Below are 17,675 nucleotides of genomic sequence, written 5' to 3' on the forward strand. Positions count from 1 at the left end.
ATGCTAGCGCAGTTCCTGGGAAACCAAACACTGTTACCAACTGGACTCCGGCAACAGTGTAAGGTATTCTCCAGACTTATCTTAAATATAGTCACTTGTCTCGGCTCTGCCTACCTACCACGTACTATATTGTCACAGAATTTTTTTTAATGCGTCCCAATTTTTAAAATTTTTTTTCCTTCTGTTTCTTATATAAACCTTCAAGCCCACAGTATGTTACTAATCTGGAGTAGCACAGGAAGCAAGCAATGAAGAACATGGAATATGCCCTTTGGTACTGGAATTACCTTCTTCACCACCCTTAATATGGAAAAGAATGGAAATGTGAGCCTTTGCGAACTCTAAGAGGGAAAGTGAGAGAGTGTAAGAGACAGAAAGAGTGAGAACAAGAGAGTGAGAGAGAAAGAGATGGACTGACTACTGGTCACTGTAACAAACTTAATCCAATCATTGGTTAACCACTTTGTTATCTGTGTTCCTCGCTGCCCTTCTTCTCCTTCCTGTCCCTGTGACAAGTCTAGGTTATGGTATAATATATGCTATTTTCTCACTATTGTGCATTTTACTTCAAAGGGCAGAAATCAGAACTGACAGTTTAACAAAAGGCCATGTTAAATGTGTCAGACAGGACAGGGAAGTGCTCTCCTACTTATCTGAAAGCCAGCCCAGGAGCTGCTTGGGCAACGGGGCCAATATTATCCTAGGCCTTGGCTTTTCATTTTGGCCACGCTTTTGTTCAAAAATCACAATTCCCTTACATTTGAGAGCCCACGTAATGTAAGAAGCATCTGGGCCCTGGTGCCAGGTAGATTTAGCTTCTCATCCTGACCCTACTACTTCCTACTTGCATGAGGGTGGGAGTTGCTTAAAAGCTCTGGATGTCTGTTTCCTCATCTATGAAATGGTGACAATGTATCTACCGCACAAGATTACTGTGAAGATGTAAAAGATAACATATGTCAAGGGCTTGCCAGGGTACGTGGCATGCAAGCATATACACACATTTCCTGAGCCTCCTCTGGGAGACAGGCACAGTGCCAGACATGGGGGGGAGGTACAAAGTCAACTGAGACACAGCCCCCACACTCAAGTGCACTTGTCTGCTCTTTCTTCCATCCTTCCGATAGTTTGTATCATCTCTATCATAAAGCATAAAAACACTTTCAAATACTCTTCTCATTTGAGCCTCATAAGAGTCTTGTGAGACAGATAAAACTGTACCCAATTTGCAAATGGGAAAACCACAGCTTAAAGAAGCAAGGGCTACATGGTTAGTAAATAACGGCCTGAATGCCAACCCAAGCTCCCATTCTGTTGCATACTTTTCTGAGGGTATATATACGAATTTGCCACAAAGAATTCATTTTGCATAATTCTACATTATACTATTATCCTTATTATACTATTTTATATATATATATATATATATATATATATTGTACTTCCCTAAAGATCTACTTACAGTAGAGTGACTATATCTTAAAACTACATGCATTTAAAATTTTCCTATATTTAAAAGAAACTGAAGCTGAGTCCATTTTATGATCTATCGTCAATGTCAGAAAAATAGAACTCCCCATCAAATAAGGATTTGGAGGTAATTTGTGGCCTTTTGGTACTCATGCTACCTGTGTCTTCAATTATTTCCAAATAACTATATACATGTCAAAGTTTTTAACATTGACACATGATTAAACCTCCCAAAGACTGTTTTCTTTGTTTCCTATTCAGCATATATTCCCTACATTGAGGGCCTAATGAATTTTGATAAGAGCAATTAAATATTTACTTTTAAATTCAAACTTGATCCCACAACATCCTGATTTCTAGGTTCACTTCAGTTTCTAGGTTAACAGATCACAAACTGTAGAATTCTGTTGATCATTATCTTGTGAATCAGAGCAGAGCATCAGGCCAGGCTCAGGTAGAATCCCAGCAGATTTTTGGATCTGCTTTTTTTTTTTTTTAGTATAGTGTCCATAAAACAACCCAGATTTACTGAATCATTGTTGATCTACTGCTTCACTTTGTGCTTTAAGAGGTAGACCACTTCTGATGGAGGAATTGGCTCAACATTAATCAGTGAATCATACATACAAATAAAAATATTCTTGAAAGAGATCTGTAGAGTATCTAGACCTTGGAGTTCAACTCATGTATTACATTAATTAGTTCTGTTGCATCCTGGAAATCTTTTTTTTTTTTTTTTAAATGGAATTTGTATCATTATTTATAAGCACTTACTACCAATGATTCCTTCAGCCTTAACAAAAATCCAGGAAATTTAGATTAATATCAATGTCACGGCAAAGGTGCAAATGACAGGCAGTGTTTGAGACAAGGAAAGCCATTTTTGAATACACTGGTTTTGTTTCCAAATCATTTTTTTTAATTTTTTAATTTTTTAAATTTTTTTAAATCATTCATTTTTTTTAGACAAGCTGTGGCCATCTGTAAGGGAAAGTAAATATGCTCCTTAGGTACTGATGTTGTGTAAGTTAGGATTATCAAGCTTGCAATATTCAACTGGCTAGCTGCATACTATTTCCTGCTTCCTCCCTAAATAAAGTAATATGTAAAGTACCTACCACGGTTCTTGGACCACAAGGCAAGAAATATGCCTACCAAAGATCACTCTGGAGCCAAACAAATTGGCCTGGGACTCTGTCAAACCTGGGTTGACCCAGTGACTTTTCCTCACCACATAAAACTAAATATAGTTCTCAAGCGCTTTATGCCCATGAGTCTCACTCAACTCTCATAGCCAACTCGGAAGTAGATACTTTGATTATCTACATTTTTACAGAGAAGACAAATTCAGAGAATTTAATAATGTCACAAGATCATACAGGCCATAAATGACCCAGCAAAAAAGTTAAAATGGATACTCTCACTCTAATTTGTAAGCTTTTCCACATAACTAACATACTATAACATACTTTCCCTTCAGGAAGAATGTACACACATTAGTTTCCCTCTTTTTCCTTTTGGTTTCTCATCGAATCATCAATTAAATGCAGACCAGGCTGCCTTAGACACACACACACACACACACACACACACGCACGCACGCATCGCCTCTCTCCTCTATCTTCACATGCCTTCCATCTTCATGTCTCTCACGTCTGGGCCAATTACTTCAGAGAATAATTTTTCTCTCTCCATTTTTCTTCACTCTCCTGCTTTTCAGTGCATTTGGGTGTCAAAAAACAAATCTTATCACAGGTGATAAACTTAGAAGTAGTGCTAATGTTACACTATTCCAAGGGAAAGAAAAGCCATATACTTTGCAACCAGCCTCTAAAAATCCTGAAAGTTTCTAAAAATCCCCTTCACACACACTGCAATAGTTTCCATCTATCTTTTTAACTCCCAGTTATATGTGCATTTCTCTTAAACATCAACCCTCCAGAGTCTAGATAAATGATAAACTATCAGTTTTATTGCCTTTATGTTATGTTTATCACTTGTATCATAATAGAACTCTTTTTCATATTTTTTCATCACTGATACACAATATTTCACTCCAATAAGTTAACACAGGCTTTTACAGTCTAGCCTAGTGAAAGGAGTCAGTATTTAAGATTGTTTTATGTAGGGGGAGAAAAGTGTGTTTTGAATAGCTAATAATTGATCTACAAATGAAAAGTTTTTATGTAAAAATGAGTGTCTAAATTTCATGAGGCTTTCATTTCAAACCACTGAACCTGAGCTCATTTCTTATTCTACCTACTAATATTTCTGGTCATGGCAAAGGCCAGACTTCAGTAAATAATTCCTTTATAGAATGGAAATAAACAGGAGTATGATTAATTGGTTGATTCATTACTAATCAATCATTTAATGCAGAATCACAGAGGTGAAGTAAGTTGGAGACCGTCAAGTCAAACGCCTTCATTTAGAAATGAAGAAACAAAGGTTCACTGGTCTCGGATAAAGAAGACAACCAGATCATATTATAAACTATGCTTATGACCATTTCGACTGATCCTTAGCTGAAGATCGATGTTCAGTCATAGACACATTAGCTAAAAAGAGCAAATTTCTAACTCTGAAGGTGATTGATCCAAAGGATCATCAAGTATTATGTCCCATTTCTGCAACCTTTGGAAAATAAATGTTCATATTAAATAGAAAATGAATTTCTAATAACTGAATTAAACTGTTCATCTAAATAGCCAACTTTGGATTTCTCTCCACACATATTAACTTGGAAAAATATATAGCCTGTGTTTACTATAGCACTATGGCCACAGTCTCTAAGAAGAGCTATAACTCGCTAACAATTTTCCTGATTTATGTTTGAAAACATACAGGGCATGAAATGATTTCTGCAACCTTACATTTTCCTCAGGAACACTGGAAGACAGAAGATATAGTCCAAAAATCATGTTGGGTTCCTTGTTAAAGCTCCCTTAATAGAAATGTGTGATAAGCAATTATGCATGCCCCACCCAAAAAAAGTCATTAGTTTTTTTTCCCCATTAAGAGAGGAAAGAAGAGAAAAGGAAGGGAGAGAAGGAGGAAAAGAGGAAGGGACAGACAGAAATAGGGAAGAAACTATGATAAAAGAATCTATTTTCTTATAATGTTTATATTGTAAAAACCGATTGCCTTCTTGAATAAGAAAGTGCCATAAATATTCTTCCAAAGAGCAGTTTATGGATAATGTATGGTTATATACTATAACTCAGTATACAAATGTTAGTTATTCTTGTTCTTAGTATTTAACATATATGGAAATTTGCTTCACAATCTATAATTGTGCTAATAAAAACAGGTATTTGTGAATATAAATTTTATTGGTCATAAAATCAGCCTTATTAACCTAATATATCTTAGAGCAGGGTTGAATTTAAATGGGCCACTCTGGTAACACAGATATCTGGAAACACTGTTTATTCTATTACATAAGTATCTGCCAGAATAACACAAAAGTTTCGCTATGCTTCACATAACGTTAACATCTTAAATTTGAATCTTCAAAACAGTAAAAAATGACAATGTCAGGGATGCATATTTGCCAAGTTCAAATAATGTGTTTGTATAAGGGAAGTAAAATAAGCACATTCATTAATTAGCACCCTTCCTAGAGACCCGTCCAGGTTATTTATTTTAGCAGGTGGGCCATCGGAAACAGCCGTTAAGTGTCCCTAAGTCAATAAAATATCTTTGAATCTCCAGTGTCTTGCATTTTATCACAGGGATTCCAAGACATTCAACCTTCTTTCATGGTAACTATGACCCTTCCCTTGTTTAAAGGAACAAAGTATCCGTCATAAGAGAAATATAAACAAAGGCCTGATTTTAAAACTATCAATGATTCTTCTTCACCACTACAGGTATTATATTGTGCATAACGGTATAAACGCACTATTAAATAGGGTGTACCCTTCGGAGGGAGTATGGGAGGTGGGCTTTATACCCAATGCAAAGGAGGAGGTAAGCTAAGGAGGTGGGGGCCTCTCACCACTGGAAATCATCAGGGTTAAGTAAACGAATGGTACCTACTCTCTAAGAAAAAGAAAACTTCCCTAGCTATGTGATCAAGACACACAGAGACTTAACATTATCATACTGCGTACCTCAGGAATTTGTATTTCAAGATGTGCAAAGATTTCTCCAGTTACCCGAATCCAAGACCATCAGACTATGTATCTACATTCTATGTCAAAGGCCTGTATTACTTTCAGCAATCATCTCTTAAAAGAAGGCCCCACAGGCCCTGGCCCTCCTTTTTGTCCACCATCATTGATTCCAACACCAGGTACTATTATGAATGAGGCTCAAAATAATCAAAAGAAGATCATTCCAGAGAAACGTCCTTAAGCTCTCCTACAGTACCTCACCCCTACCTACTAGCATGACAGCATGACGGGGCACATAGAACTTATTCATAATTCCCTGCGCTGATTCCTGAGGCCCACTTACTCTACTGGGATGGCCATGTTAACCTAAAAATTGAATGGCAAAGCTGAATTATCTCACAGCTTTAAAAAACCAACAACAAAGTGACAAGACAAAATTTCTCTGTTTGCACCAGGGCCGAGTACGTGATTTTTTTTTTTTTTTTTGACCTCATAAATGATTTTGATATTTTAAAGGAATTTTTTTTTTAAGAATCACAATATTATAAAACTTAGTAATTATTACTTCAAAACGACAGATGCTATTGTTCATGGAGAAATTTTCAGTTGGTTTTCTCATACCACTGGTTCAATTGAAAGATTCACCAACTGCTCCCTGGAGGAAACAGAAGATCTGCATTTAAATGGAGATATAGTATTTCCAAATGCACCGTACCTAGAAGGCGGGTACTGTCGGGGTTTCTCAGAATAACTCAAATTGTATTAGGTACATCTCGATGCTGTAGTCATCCCCATTCTCACAGGGCTCTGTCTGTTTCCATCCCATTCTTTCTCCTCGGTGCATTCTTTGTAACATTTGTCCCAAGGAGTTAAAATTAAACCTCGCTCCACTGCAAAATCCCCACACTAACAACAAGCGATTACTACTGTACATATCATTTCTGATGTGTACAGAAAAAGACCACAGAAGATAGGTTGGCCAGAAATGTTAAATAATTGAAAAGTATAATGACTTAATAGAGTAGTAAGCTTAGTTTACAATGCAGCCAATTTAAAGCCATAAAAATACTGTGTAAAAATTTTATCTTGTGGTTGACCATTACATATCCTATCTATTATTCAAAAGTATCTCAACACTGTTTTTCTTCATTAATGTGGCTTTTGGCATTTCCCTCAAAATCTTTTTGTTCCCGCAGTTTTCCAACAATTTTGAAACAAATACAAAATTCCTGCATGGTATCATAAATTCCCCTCACCAGGATAATGAGCTCTTCAATGCCTAATTGAAATTAATTTTATAGGTCAATCTGTAAGGCATACTTCAACTTCCTCGAAGATGATTTGTTTTGCATTTAAGGCAGTCAAGCACGCAAGACATTTTAAGAAAGAAACAGGACTACAGCTACTTGTATCGACACATCTGTGAACAAAAGGAGAACCTCATAAACAACCCCTTTTCCTGTGACACGCTAATCCAGGGATTTGTCTATATTAGACAATGTCATGGGGCATCAGGAAAGTTTTGCCTTGAGTGTTTGGCTAAGGTGTGCACAGCGTGTCTGTGAAGGAGAAAAAAAGAGACACTTAGGATCAATTTCAAACATAAGCCCATTATCACTGGCAGGTTCTTGCTAAAATTCTCGCTGCAACCAAAATGTCTCTGTAAACAAGGTTACTGAGAACAGCCCCAGAAATTCTCAGCGATACTTTTCCCATCCTTCAGCTGTCCACCTAGTTATACCTTATCTTGCTGCCCTGCCATTGTCATGCTGATTCAAATTCAGAACTCAAAATGAAAGATGAAATATCTTGAAGATCACTTAATATTGAAATACTGTTGCAGTAATAAGTGGTGCTCAGTTGGAGATGGGAGCATGGTACTCTCTTGGTAACCTTTTAATTTCTCGAAAAATTGTACAGAATAAATTGAGGGGCACACACGGAAACCTAATCGATTGATCTGCTCTATTTTGTTAAAGCACCACCTATCAGAAAGTATCTTTGCTACCCTTGCAATTCCTGTTCAAGAAGACCAACAGATTTCAGTCCTACCGTGCACAAAGATTTAAATGCTTATTTTGATTTATTAAAGAAAACAAATCATCTTTCATCTGCGTTCACCGCCCCAGTCAACGGACAGTCTCATGTGCCACCTGACACCATTCTCAATACACACACCTCTCTGTCATGTGAGTTTAAAGAGTTATGAGAATTGTTTTAGTAAAAACAACAGTCATGCAGAACACGAAAATACATGCCTGAAAGGTCATCTGGGCCTGTTTCATGATATACTTGACTCTTTTCATATTTGAAGGGGAAATCACTGTCACTCGATCTCCATCAATGTGTTCAGGCACCTTATTTCTGTCGGCTCTTCCTCAACTCAGATTTGAGAACTGTTTAAATTTCCCTCTCTTTCCCACAATGATAGGACTGTCTCTTAGGTTGGCTACCTCATTCTGATAACATCAAATCTACTGGACAGGAAAAAAACAAAACAAAACACAAAAAGCACCCTGACACTCTTCCCCAATCCCACTCTCTGCCTTCCCCTTGAGGACATTTCTTCCTCTTTTCTCCTGCGTGCTGCTTCTGAATTTGGGCATTTTCCAAACACACTCCCCTATTTGGTCTTTGGGCAGCGTGAGAAACAAAGGAGAGTTTCTCTTCAAAACTAGACCAAGTCATTCAGCTGCTCTGAAACACTTCAAAACATCCGCAGGTCTCTTGATCCTGACTTAAAGTATTAAGCAGTAGTGTTTTGAAAGTAGTAGGAGGTCATATGTGGACCTAACAGCTTCTCTTAACTCACATGCTGGGCATTTTTCTTTTTTCTTCTTCTTCTTTTTTTTTTTTTTTTTTTTTTAAAGAGAGAGAGAGAGAAGGTGCTATTTTCAACATTGCCCTCTGGTTTACGTTAGCAAAATCATTTGCTTTCCGTGCCTGTCTGTGTCTTATCCCAGGGCCAGTGGTTCTGGTACTACAACACACACACAGCAAACGTGTCTCCCTAGCTCCAGCAGACCCATGTGGCAATTCACAACATAACCGAAGCAAGCACAATAAACAAACACATACATAATCATTCCACAGCACTGAGGCAAGCGGGGGTTTCTCCAGGCCCTTCCGGACTCTTCCAGAATTGCTCATTAAGATTCTGAAAGGGGGAGGGGGTGCAGCTAGGAAAAGGTTGCCGGAAGGGAAGAGAAGGGGAGGAGGGGGGATTTGCCCTCTGTGTCTTTCTCTCTCTGAGGATCTCCCGTCACCAAACATGGAGGGGGGGAGCTCTATCCTGCAGCCGCTTCTGACACACTTGAGGGGTAGAAGGGGGTAGGTGGTTTGAAATACTTAAATGACGGGCGGGTGACCTCCGTGCAACTTCAGAGACTCCCTCCCTCTGGAAGGTGAACGGGTTGGGGAGCCGGGAGGGAATGAGGCGTAGAGGACAGGAGGAGACACCTAGGACTAGGGCAGCAGCAATCACCAGAAGGATCTTCCAGCCCACGACAGCAGTCCTCAACTCCTGACACCGCCCTCTCCCCCAACGACCCCCTCCCCAGAGCCCCTCGCCCCAGAAGACCCCGAGGACTCACCCCAACCCCTCCCAGTCCACTGCCCTAACTCTGCCCTCACTCTTTGCCACTTTACCAAGCACTGAAGTCTATCCAGGGAGGGGGATGGGAGAGGTGTTTAAAGAACAAATCTCATTGAAATTAGAATTTATCTGTGTCTCCAGCACACACGCTGACAGTTTTGCAGTCATGGTAAGGCAAGTCTACAAGAGGTGGACGGTACTTATGGTTGTGTTATGGGGTGGGGGGGGAGGGAGATTGCTTTTTTTTTTTTTTTTTTTCCAAGAGACTCTAAACAAGTGAAGGGGGAAGGGGGTAGCAATAGCGATTTCAACCAGGACTGCAAATCAAGAATGCCCCAGATGCAAATGTCTGTCTCCAGATGTTGATGATAAGGATTTGGACCAGTTACCTTGGCAGGGTCAGAACTGCAGCAGGTTAACCAGGTGAGTCGTCGGGGATTTTAAAGAAGCCGAAGCCGGTTTCTTGGGCTATGAAAGTCTACAAAACCCCCATGCAGGAACATTGCACATCTTACACACGCCTCCTTTCACTGGGCTCCCGCGACCTCAGCAGGCGAGGGGGTGCTGGCCGGCCCGCCGGTGGCAAGGGCACGGCCACCCGCTCTGCCCCCGCGGGCGCGGGGCCGGCCTGGCCCCCGGGGTCCGCGTCCCGAGCGGCTGTGCACTCACCGAGCCGGGCTGCGAGGGGCAGAGGGGCGCCCGCGGCTAGCCGAAGCGCCGAGGCGCCTCCCTTTTCTCTTGGTAGCGTCGGTCCGCACTCCCTGTGACCCAGGACGTCATGATGCCTGTCTGTTTTCTCAATGATAACTTGGCAGAAGAAGAGAGAGGCTGCCAGGTTCTCCTCGGGTGGTTACGTGGTATGTGCACGTTTCTGTTTGCATGCGTTTCTCTCTCTCCCTTATTTTAAAAATAAATATCTGTGTTTAAAAAAAAAAAACATTCCCGGCACTGTCAGGATGTGATTGCATTATTGCGTTTGCATAATTGACGCCTCTGGGTGTGTATATGTGTGTGTGTGTGTGCGTGTGGGGTTTTTTTCCCCTTTAAATCCTGCCGCTCCAGCCCGCCGCAGCAGCCGCTGCAAAGGGAAAGCAAGCATGCGTTCATCTTTTGTCTTTCATTTTACCTTCAGGGTGACATTCAGTGCTAACTGTTCCCTTTTGACCGTCGCCAATCCCCGCCTGGGCAAAATAAATTTTAAAAAGGTGGAGGGGGGGAGGGGAAGGACCGGCCCCTCAGCCCCAATGCTGGGGTGGCGATTCCTTCCGTTAGCGGACCCCAAACCTACCTCGACCCACCTCCCACCCCTGAAACACCATTTTCCCTTCTACCCACCGGGCCCAGGCAGAGAATCGGCACCAAGACAGCGAGGAGCATCCACCCCGGGCCAGACACTCATGTTCGCGGCTCGCACTTGCTGACTTGCATCTCAGATGCCTTCTCGGTGTGTAGGCCTCTCACAACTGGAGCTATTTTTGTCTCCCAGAGATGTTCTTTAAAGCCTTTTAAAAATGGGAAGGGGGCAGGGAAGAAAAAAGGGAGAGAGAGAAAGAGAGAAATAAAAGCCCAAGCCCCCTATGTGAGGGGCTCTACAGACACACCAGGAAATTTGGGGGGCTCCTGGCACCTGACCCACCAGGGGAGTTTGAAAGGGCAGAAAGGATTACTAGCTTTTTATCTGAATTCCCCTATAACAGCAGGAAAACTTTTTCTTCATACAAAGATATTATTGCTGGCTAGTCACTGTATTTGTCATTTTTATAATTACATTCTCTAGAATCAGCACGAAAGGTCTCAACAATAACTCTGGATATTTATTTCTGCAAACATGAGAATGTATTTTACATGGTGTGGCCACGTGACAGGTAAAGCAGAGATCATGTCTCTTTATAATATTTAGTTTCTGTTATTTGTACATCCGTCTGTTTTATGTAGCTTCTATTGATCAGAATATTGTGCATATTAATCACCATATGCCCATTGCCAAAAAATAAATATCTAGTGCCAGGTTTGGCCAATAGTTTTTCCTTCTTTATCGCTAATCCCCGATCTGGAGCAGAAGAATGGGCTTAGGAATTTTTTTTTCCACACTGTGCCTCTTTTTTTGTTGACCTTGGTCACCATCATGGATTGGTGAAGTCATTATTCCCACAGATTCCAAACCCCTAAAAGATGACGGCATGAGCCAGGGTTGCAAAAAATAAAGTGTGGAGGAGAGTGTCACATCTGAAAAGCAAAGCTGACTGGGAGAAAAACTTTTTCTCTCATCCAAGATCATCTGCAGCTGCTGTAGGTTTAAGACTAGTTTACCTATTTGAGAGGTTGGCTAAATGGAATGAAAATAAGTAACTTGTTAGGTCTTTTCCCTTTAGAGTCCTACGCCAAGAATCACTAGCAAATTTTGTAGGGAGGATATTGTAATTATGCAAAGACCAGATGATCAGAATTGGAAGAGAGCCTCCCTAAAGTAGCCCTAAGAGTGTCTCAGGACTATTGACTAATAGATCCCAGAACTTGAATGGTGCCTCCTCACCCTTAACAATTGGACACAGCTCTCTGGCTCTGCGTATCAGTCTCCTTAGAACGCCAGAAAGATGAACTGGTGCAGTCTTGTCCAGTCTTGGAGGTCATCAGTGTCAAAGATGATTCTAAAGCAGGCAAGGGCCCATTCAGAACTCAAGCAAGTGCTACTGATGTTCTTGCTAACATTTTAGTATCTATCCAAGAGAGGCTTGTTAATATTCAATCTACACCCTGGTTCTCCAGCTTTATTACTTATTAGCCTTAGAACTGGACCTTTAAAGAGTCACTGCAAAAAAAAAAAAAAAAAAAGAAAGAAAAAGAAAAAGAAAGACCCATAAAAATTTGACTAACTTTAATCCCTTGAAATCCATTTTTATTTCCAGACAGACCACCAATCCACATACCACTGTAGGCAGCCAAGGAGTGAGATGTTTGAACAACCGGCAAAGGGTAGAGGCAGAGTATTCCAGTTCTCTGGAGTCTGAACAGATCCTTCCTAAACCTGGATTCTCTAAATCCACCTCTGGCCAAGAACTGCTCTCTGTTGTTTATTCAAGTCCAAACTCCTCAGACGACGTTCAAGTCTTTATTTTCTGGCTTCACCCTAAATATAATAGTTAATATTGTTGTAGCATGTTCGGTTTAACTTTCCAACCAAACCAAAGGGCAAAAAAAAAAAAAGAAAAAATTGCTTACTAAGATGGATGGGATGCATGGAAGCTGCTGTCTTAAACTTTGCTTGTGTTTAGAACTTGTAAATCTAATTAATTAAATCTTCTCTATAAGAACAGGAGAGGAGGATTATTGGTGTTCCCATTCTACCCAAGGAAACTGAGGCACCGAGCAGTTAAGTAATTTGCCCAGAGTTATGCAGCTGGGGTTCAAATTCAAGTGCCTTGAGCCCTCACTCTCAAGCTCTCTGCTTACCTGCCTACTGATTCAACCTCATTTCTACCTCCTCACATCTTGCAGTCAGGCTGCTCACCCATTGCCCACTTCACCCTTTGTTAACCCCAAGGTCACTGCCCAAGCATTCCATGCCCCCTTCTGCCTCTTTGCTATTCAAATTTTATCTACTGGTCAAGGCCAAGTTCAAGTCTGACTTTGCCCACAAAGCCATTATTTACTATTATTGGGTGTATTGATCATTCTCTCTGTTCCACACTGTTCACTTCTACGTGTGACATCACTCTTCTCTGTTTCTGGGGTTTATTTTTCATCTCTTCTTCCTCTCTCAATTCCTTTCTGACAGTGTTATGCATTTTTCCCTGCCTCTTCCGGTTTGCCTAAGTACAACACCAGCTGTCCTTAAATCACTTCTGATGTACTGATGGACACAAAACTGCCCTTTGGAAAGCTAGGACGCCACTTTTCAATCTCACAGAAATTGCAAGTTTTATGTAGCAAAAATTTTATTCCTTTTAACTGAAAAAATTGCAAGCTTGTTTCTCCCTATTTCAGATAGTCCCTAGAAAACCACCAATTAAGATCTGAGGTGGAACTATTTAATCGGAGAAGCATATTATGATGAGGTAGACTGTCATGAGTGTGGGGGGTAGTGGACAAAACTTAATCATTATGGCTTTTTAGCTGTTGTGAGCCTTTTTCTGCCATATTTTGAATTTTCTGAGTGTCACATTAGTTTTTTTGTTTAGAAAGACAGGAAAATAAATGAGGACCAGTAACTGTGAGACCGGTGACCTCATCTTGCATCTGCTACTGATCAACTCTGTGTAACCTCTGGCAAATTATTTAATAATTTTGAGCCTCAGTTTCCCTCTTGTGCAAGAAGAGATCTAACCAGTCTCCAAGGTCAGTCCAACTCTAAGCTTCTACAAGTCTAAAACAGGAATGTGGGAGAGAAAGGAAAAGAGGGCTCAGCCTAGGAAGGCTGGTTTTTTGGGGGGATACAAAAAATATGCTAAGGAGCTCAGGTAAAGCTAACAAAGATCATATTTCTAATTTCTGAGTATACTTAAGGGTAGCTCAATAAAATCCATATACAAAAGTATGTTCAAACTTACATTTTCTAAGATGGTCTCTTTTATATGAGATAAAATAATTAACTGAGTGTACCAATAGCCCACCATATCAGCTAAAATGTTATTGACTATCATTCATGCTTGCCTATAAATTACTGTAACTTACACAATCAGATTGTTATACAGACCTCACTTGATAGGAACTGATCCAACCATTTTTGCCTAGATGCCTTAGACTCATATTTAGCTTGAATTAAATCATGAAGTTAGTTGAAGAGCACAGGCTTATGGTGAAGAGACTCGGGAGCTAGAACCAGAGAATGGTCTCCTACATATTTCCTCTTTGCAACTAACTCTGAGAAAGCCTCTCAGGGTTCCTTTCCTTATTTATCCTTACTGAAGACTTATAACTCATTGACCTTCTCACCAGTTTTGGTTAGGATAAATGAAATAGCAGAAGCAAAAGCACTCTTCCCACACAATAAAATATTATCATGGCAGGTGGACCGCATTTTACACCAGAGTTGATTTTCTAAAAAATTGTACAAAGTTAATAGAACATAAGGTCCCCTGGCTGAGAATCTAAATTGATTTCTACTTGCTAGTTACAAGACTTCACAAAGTCCTATAGCTAGCCAAGGGCAGAATCAGGATGATTGTGCAGAAATCACCTTGTCCCAGTCCAGACTCAAAACCTGGTACAAACTGTGGGCAAATACTACAGCTAATCACATCAACTAGGACCAGGGTAATTAGAACACCTATTTAAAACAGAAAGTTAGGGGCACCTGGCTGGTTCAGTCACTAAGCTGCCTCTTGGTTTTGGCTCAGGTCATGATCTCAGGGTCATGAAACAGAGCCCCCGCGTCGGGTTCTGGGCTCAGTGCAGAGTCGGCTTTACACTCTCTCCCTCTCCCTCTGCCCCGCCCCAACCTGCTCGCTCACTCACTCTCTCTCTAAAATAAATAAAATCTAAAATAAATAAACAAACAAACAGAAATTTATACCATGCCTCTGACATGAAAACAATTTCATATGGGACAGGGGTCCTCAGGCCAGATTGCATGATAGCTCTAAGGATCCATGGATAGATTAAGAGTCTTAAAGTTGTAGGCAAAATGCACATATGTGTGTGCATGTGTCCGCATTGTTCTCAAGAGAAGACCCATAACTTTTACCACATTCTCAGAAGGGTTCATGACTCCAGAACGGCTAAGAACCAGTGATGTAAGAATAGTTTATTTTAAAACTGAACTTAAAGAGAATAATACATTCCTTTAAGCCGAATGTCGTGCTGACTGCAACATGGACAGTGTATAATAATCACCAGTGTTGAGAATAATGGCCTTGAGACACAATAAAAGCTTAAATCATCAAAGAAATTTATCATCAAGGTATTTTCCTGAACTGACACAGGACAATGTACCAGCGTTTTAGAAAGATCTGAATATTGAAATAAAATAAGAAGAGGTTTCTGGTTTTGTTTAAGCTAGCTGGACAATTCTCTGTCTGCTAAGAAAGATGAAATAAGTGTCGGAAAATTCTCATTGTTTCTGGGAATACTGTTAAGGTCCACTCAGCTGTGAGGAGGCAAAGAACGAAGGCCTGGGACAGAAGCATGGCAGTGAGGTTGGGGAGAGGGGGTTGGAGGGATATTTGGCAGGGACCTGGGATCAACAGACTTAAGTGTCTGGCTTGGACAACTAAATTAATGGTATCATGTTAAAGAGGTACAAATTAAGCCTATGCTAAGAAAATAATGAATTCGGGTGGAGATATGTTAGGTTTAAAGGCCTATGAAATAGCCAGATTCCGCTGGCCTCAGGGAAGATGTAGAAGAAATCTGTGGCTGGAGAAACGTATTTGGGAATTATCAGTGAATTGGCAGTGGCATGAGCTGGGAATAAAGATGGGGGAGGGAGGATGATGAATGCAAATGATTTAGGAGCATCTGAAATAAAAATTGCATTTATTTGTATAAAGTCTAATTTGTAAAATATGAAACTATGTAATACCCAAGGCAAAATAGTGTTGGTGATTTTAAATATTTATAGACACCTGTATTTGGACCATAAATTTCTGAATAGAACTATACATCTCAGATTTTATTTTATACCTAAGGCTTTCTGGAGTTCTTCATTTTAAGGCTCTCTTTTCCATTTGAGATAGTGCATTCACTGCCTGGGTTCAGAAGGGAGAAAGACTTTTCTTTGGCAACCTGGTTCAACTGGAAAAAATAATCAAGATGTCACCTGATGCTACATGTCACTGACGACGTTCTCAGCTACGTGGCCCGGCCAGCAGCTGAATCAGCAGAGGAAACTCAGTGTCATGGAAAGCACACTAAACTCGGAGTCAGAACACTTGAGTGGGAGTCTAATTTCTCCCTCTGACTGTTTTTGCGACCCTGGGAAAGAAGTCATTCAACTGTTTCTACCCTGCATTTCCTCTTTGACAACTGCCCTACCCACCTCGGGGAACGAACCCTCCAGCATTGGTGTTCCCATGATCACCAAAGGGGTGGAATGAGGGATCCCAACCACCTGCTTCAAAAGTGCCCTCCTTGATGAACTACTCCAGGATGCTGTCTCCCACTGTCCTCCCTGTGGTGGCCCAGTGTGACCCACCACCCCTCCTCTGCGCCTCCATCAACACACTTCTATGACTGTAGTCCCCATATTTTATTGTAATTATTGTTCATATGTCTGCCTTTGCTACTCAGTGGTAAATGCCTTTCAGGTCATAAATATTTTAGTTATCTTTTCACTCCTCGTGCCTAGCACACAGTAGGTGCTCCAGGAATGCTAAATGAATAAACTGTTATCCAGGGAGAGCATTTGCCTACATCTGTTCCTACTCCTTGCAAATTCTTTAGATAATCTGGGAGGTGGAAAAGCAGGGCCAGCCTTACTGATACACAGCCATAAGCTATCCTGTACCAGTGCTTTGCTCAGAAGGGGCCCCTTTCTGCACTATATGCACTGCTTATCATGCTACCGTATGTATATGGCTACCATACGGGAATGAAGTAGGTCATTTCCTGGCCATATTTAAACGTAAAATGCAAAACTGCTCCTCCCTCCAAAAAAAACTATTAACACTGACTTTGTTTGGCACTGATACATAAATGCTGGATACCAGCATTTTGCCAGAAAGCTAAAGAAGGGAAGATGAAGAGGGTGGGAGACAGCACTGGGAACACGAAGGAAGGAAGGCTAAATGGCTGTCACAGAGTGGTGGAAAGGACCCAGAACACAAAACCGAAGGTCCTGTTTCAAATTCCTAAGGAATGACCTTAAGCTCTCTGTGATCAGTTACGGCATCTTTAAAATGGAATCATAATGTTTAAGTAGCAGAGTTACTGAGATAATGGGTAAAAGAGTCGAATGCCCTTTCAAAACAGGTGCCTGATAAAAGCAAATTCTCCTATTTCCCCCCTTCATTCTTCCCCTCCTGCTATCTTCTTCTTTTCTTTTTTTAATATATAATGTATTATTTATTTCAGAGGTACAGGTCTGTGATTCAACAGTCTTACACAATTCACAGCGCTCACCATAGCATATACCCAATTCGGAGGGGGAGACAAACCATATGAGACGATGGACTCCGAGAAACAAACTGAGGGTTCTAGAGGGGAGGGGGGTGGGGGGATGGGTTAGCCTGGTGATGGGTATTAAAGAGGGCACGTTCTGCATGGAGCACTGGGTGTTATATGCAAACAATGAATCATGGAACACTACATCTAAAACTAATGATGAAATGTATGGTGATTAACATAACATAATTAAAAAAAAAAAAAGGCAAATTCTCCTCCCTCCCTTTTTTTTCTTCTAACCTGTTTACCTTCCCAGAAGAAAAAGGAATCCAATTCATTGATTTACAGCCATGATCAACTTGGAAGCTTTACTCTTGACCAGGCTACTAAAAAAGAGGATACAGGGATTAGCTGAGACCAGGGATCCAAACTTTGGGGCAAGCTGGAATCAC

At 40.7% G+C, this 17,675-nt stretch overlaps 1 protein-coding gene and 1 long non-coding RNA gene across 14 annotated transcripts in view; one reads left to right on the plus strand and one right to left on the minus strand.

Annotated features, from left to right (window-relative positions):
* ESRRG (estrogen related receptor gamma) overlaps window positions 1-10,634 on the minus strand; it is a 565,965-nt gene extending 555,331 nt beyond the window's left edge. Inside the window, exon 1 of one of the 6 annotated variants that reach the window (XM_078078363.1) lies at window positions 10,519-10,634. The gene's annotated coding sequence lies outside the window, so the exon portion shown is untranslated. Of the gene's footprint in view, window positions 1-9,572; window positions 9,682-9,852; window positions 9,983-10,518 lie in introns of those variants that run through there. The other 5 variants (XM_078078359.1, XM_078078361.1, XM_078078364.1 and 2 more) reach the window with 5 other exon arrangements.
* On the plus strand, window positions 9,438-17,396 carry LOC144382626 (uncharacterized). Of its 8 annotated transcripts, none has more exons than XR_013449951.1 (6): window positions 9,438-9,606; window positions 9,929-10,040; window positions 10,528-10,627; window positions 10,961-11,048; window positions 13,362-13,518; window positions 15,858-17,395. It is a non-coding gene; the product is annotated as an uncharacterized LOC144382626 (long non-coding RNA). The 8 variants fall into 8 exon arrangements; XR_013449956.1 differs by lacking the exon at window positions 9,438-9,606 and adding an exon at window positions 12,493-12,552 and having other exon boundaries at window positions 9,931-10,040; window positions 13,366-13,518; window positions 15,858-17,396; XR_013449952.1 differs by lacking the exon at window positions 9,438-9,606 and adding an exon at window positions 12,493-12,552 and having other exon boundaries at window positions 9,931-10,040.
* The last annotated feature ends 279 nt before the right edge of the window (window positions 17,397-17,675 follow it).

Source organism: Halichoerus grypus, chromosome 7, assembly GCF_964656455.1.
Source record: "Halichoerus grypus chromosome 7, mHalGry1.hap1.1, whole genome shotgun sequence".
NCBI lineage: Eukaryota > Metazoa > Chordata > Mammalia > Carnivora > Phocidae > Halichoerus > Halichoerus grypus.